This window comes from Mesoplodon bidens (assembly GCF_964165515.1).
Source record: "Mesoplodon bidens genome assembly, chromosome: 17".
In the NCBI taxonomy this organism is placed as follows: Eukaryota; Metazoa; Chordata; class Mammalia; order Artiodactyla; family Ziphiidae; genus Mesoplodon; species Mesoplodon bidens.
Genome location: NC_138174.1, coordinates 50,835,821 through 50,840,122, shown reverse-complemented (window position 1 = coordinate 50,840,122; position 4,302 = coordinate 50,835,821).

Sequence of the window (4,302 nt, the reverse complement as noted above, 5' to 3'; positions counted from 1 at the left end):
ACAAGGGCCTGTTTTGCCTTTTGTGGGTTAGTACTACTTATCCCTAAGCAAGCCTAAACTAGCGTGTTTCTCCTCTGTGGAGCAAACGGGACATACTTTTCTCCAGTTTATACTGGTGAACATGAAGAGGCCTTCTGAGATGTGTTGGCCTTTCGGTTCAACTCTCAACATGGTTCTACTTAGGGATTAATTGCTCAGCATTCCTTAAAAGTCTTCAAAACTTTTTTCTTCTCCTTCTAAATGCTTCCCCCCTGGGTAATCTTAGTCATCTTTAAACAGCAGTATGCAGGCTGACTATGCTATACAGTTCTGATCCCTTTTCTAAATTCTAGTCTGCCTTCTTTACACAGACACTTCAATTTTCATAAGCTATGTAATCCTTCACTTTTCATTCTTCACATATCCCAAACCTGTTATCTCAGCCTTCCCCAAGTCAGTAATTGGCAGTACTCTCAATCTAATTTTTCAAGCCAAAAGCCTAGGAGTCATTCCCAATTTCTCTCTTTCTCGCCCTGTTATCAAAATTCCATCAGCGATCTTGTTCACACTATCTTTAAAATTTTTTTAAAACAATCTACTTCTGAATAATAGAATTATATCAACATTATCACTGTTTTGCACCACTAATTAATTAAAGTATCTGAACAATGATTATCAGCAATTGCTAGCATCAAGAGACAATCAGATGTTATATGCCTCCTGAGGGAAGTACACTTGCCTAAGGAAAGAAAAAAATCAAACTTTAATCCAATTAAAATTCTCACTCTAAATGCCAGTTTTCAAAAGATACAGGGGATAGAGGAACATGTAAAAGGACACCATTATAATGCAATTAATAAAATCTTCAACAAATTCTTCAACAATTAAATTACAGGGAAAAGAAATTTTATATATATATATATATATATATATATGTGTATATATATATATATATATATATATATATATATATATAGAGAGAGAGAGAGAGAGAGAGAGAGAGGTGGGGGGTGGGGGAGGGAGACACAGAGAGAGAGAAGACACATCAACCAAATGCAGTATATGAACATGAGGACCTTGACTCAAACAAACTTTGAAAAAAAATTCATAAGACAAAGAAATTTGAACACTGATAGGGACATTTGATAACATTAGGAATTAATTATTGTTCACTTTTAGGTATAAATTAGTGTTCTGTTCAAAATATAAACCCTTGTCTACTGGAGATTCATATTGTAATATTTATGGATGAAATGGCATACTATTTGCTGCAAGAAAATCTAAAGAAGTTGATGAGGTATAGAAGAAACAAAATTGGCAATGAGTTGATAATGGTTAACTGTGAGTCATGGATATATCAGATTTTACTTTACCATTTTCTCTGATTTTGTATATATTTGAAATTTTCCATAATAAAGAAGTCTTCAAACATTCACTTGTTTCCAATTCCACTGCTCTGCCGCCTAGTCAGTGCCCCCATCATCTCTTACCTGGGAGGCATATGAGGCAGCTTCCTGATGACATTCCCAGCATCCAGTGTTGCCCGCTACAATCTACCCTCCTCATGGCAGCTGCAGTGATCATTTAAAACTGGAATCATATCCTGTCTTCTTTACCTTGTTTTCTTTAATAACCTTCCCAAATCTTCTCATTCAATTGGAATAAAATCTAAACCCCACACTTACAAGGTCCTTTGGAACCTGGACCCTGATGATCTCTTCAGACATCCTGTGCCACTCTCCCTGATACTCTAGCCACCCTGAGGTTCTTCTTGTCCCTCAAATATGTCATGCTTGTCCCCATCTCATGGTCTTTGTCTCAGCAATCCCCTCTGCCTGAAAGGCTCTTTCTGTTGCCCTCTTTCAGGCTGGCTTCATTTTCTGGTTTTAGGAAGCCTTTCTCGCTACCACTGAACAAAAGGAACCATTCCATCATTGCCTATCACATGACCTGTTTTATTGCTATCATTGTATCACTGACATTTAGGTAGCTAGTTTGTTAATCCATTACCATTTTCATCCACTCAAAAGCTTTATTAGAAGAGGGACTTTTTCAATATGTGTCTAGAACAGCCACTCAACAAATATTTGAATGAATCAATGAATTAATTTACATAGGATCTAAGTTCCCATTCCAATTCTACATTTGTATGAATCTTGCCTCAATGAGTTATGTAACTAGAAAGATTAAACATGAAAGAGTTAATCTCTCCCACTGTAAGTGAGTGACTTTGGAAATTAACCTCTCCAAGCCTCTGTCTATTATTCCTCTGTAAAATGAGGATCCTATTAGGTTGCAAGCACTGCGTAAATTATTATTCCCTATTTTTCTCATGATGAGCCAAGCCACTGACTCCTTAACTAGTTTGTATATTTGTTCCAATGCATTCTTCACGCTGTAGCCAGGGTTATCATAAGAAAAAGTAGATAATGTTATATCAGTACTTGAAAGCCTTCAACAGTTTCCTGTCATTCCTTGAGATACTCTGCTAGGTCCTGTGTGATCTGGCCTCTTTCCACATCCCCAGTCTTCTTTGTGGAACTCTTCCAGATACCTCACTGGCTCTCACATCCTCCAAGAACTGTTCTCTGTCCAGAGAACCCATTCTCTCCTCTTTCTCTAGCTCTTTCCACTCATCATTCACATTGCAGCACTTTCTCAGAGCAAGTCAGGGCCCCAGGTCTCCTAGGCGTCCTTTTCTATTGTTAATAGCACTTATCACATCTTTTCATTATATGTATATTTCTATTTATTTAGGTTATATACACCATATGATTTTTTATTTATTTATTTATTTATTTTTGGCTGCGTTGGGTCTTCGTTGCTGTGCGCAGGCTTCCTCTAGTTGCGGCGAGCGGGAGCTGCTGCTCGTTGCGGTGCGCAGGCCTCTCACTGCGGTGTCCTCTCCTGTTGAGGAGAACAGGCTCTAGGTGCGCGGGCTTCAGCAGCTGTGGCACGCGGGCTCAGCAGCTGTGATCCGCGGGCTCTAGAGAGCAGGCTCAGTAGCTATGGCGCACGGACCTAGTTGCTCCGCGGCATGTGGGATCCTCCCGGACCAGGGCTCGAACCCGTGTCCCCCGCATTAGCAGGCAGATTCTTAACCACCGCGCCACCAGGGAAGGCCCTACACCATATGATTAATATCTGTCTCACCCTTGCTATGAGATTGAGGACCATGTTGTTTTACTCACCATCGTATCCTAATACTATCACAGTACCAGGCACATTCTAGGCTCAATACATAGTTATAGAATAAAGGAATGAATGAATAAATGAATCCCTATCCTACGCCCTGGCACATAGTAAGCCCTCATAAAGGAGACTTTTATTGTTATGATGGATATATGTAATGGTGGTAGTTCTCTTAGCATTAACCAGAAAGATCAGGTGAAGGAGGTCGTACAACCAACCACATCTTTGGAATTGCCTGTGTCTCATACACCCCTGTTGCAGGCAGAGAACTGGACTGGGGCTTCCCACACACTCGCTGTGACCCCCGGTGCTCACACCTCTGGTGTGACAGCCTGATTCTCACTTCCTCCATCTCTGACCCTGCCGCGGCCAATCTAACTCAGCCTGCCTTAGGTTTCCTACTGCTTTCATTTCCTGTTTGCTTACTCAGTGTTACACCACAGCCTGATGTCTATGTTTGCACCTCAGCCTGGTAAACCTAAAAACGACTTTTCTCTGATGACCTGCTGGCTTTCTAAGGTTTAAAATGCTGCTCTAAACTCTGACTAAATGAGGTCACTACAGCTCCCGGACATGAATAATGTGATGAAATGAAGTCATAGAAATGAAATACAGTCGTCTCTTTTTGTAAAAATAGAATAGTAGGAATGCTTCCTGATGTCTAACACGTTTACTCAATCCTGATATCACATCAGCATGTTTCATAAAAGTATTTTATTCATACCTCTTATTTACTGCATTAACAACAAAACTTACTGGGTTATTTCCCCACCCCCATTATGTTTGTGTTTAAACTTTATTGTCCCCCATCCACCTAACTAAATGTCCTCTTTTTTAGATTAAACACTTTTTTCAAGGTCATGTTATATTTTATCCTGGCTTCTCAGACATTAACATTGTCACTTAGTTTAGTATAATCTGAAAACTCGATGAGAAAATTCTCAATTATATTTTCTGTCAGATTTATTCATTGAAATTACCGTGAGTTAGATCAGTATGTCTGTTTAAAGTTTTGAAAATATCAGTTATGTGAAATATTTCAAATGTTTGAAAATGGGATTGAACGATCTTTCAGTAATATTAAGACATTCCTTCTCTAAAAATATATCTGAGTTTGCATCCCATCAGAGA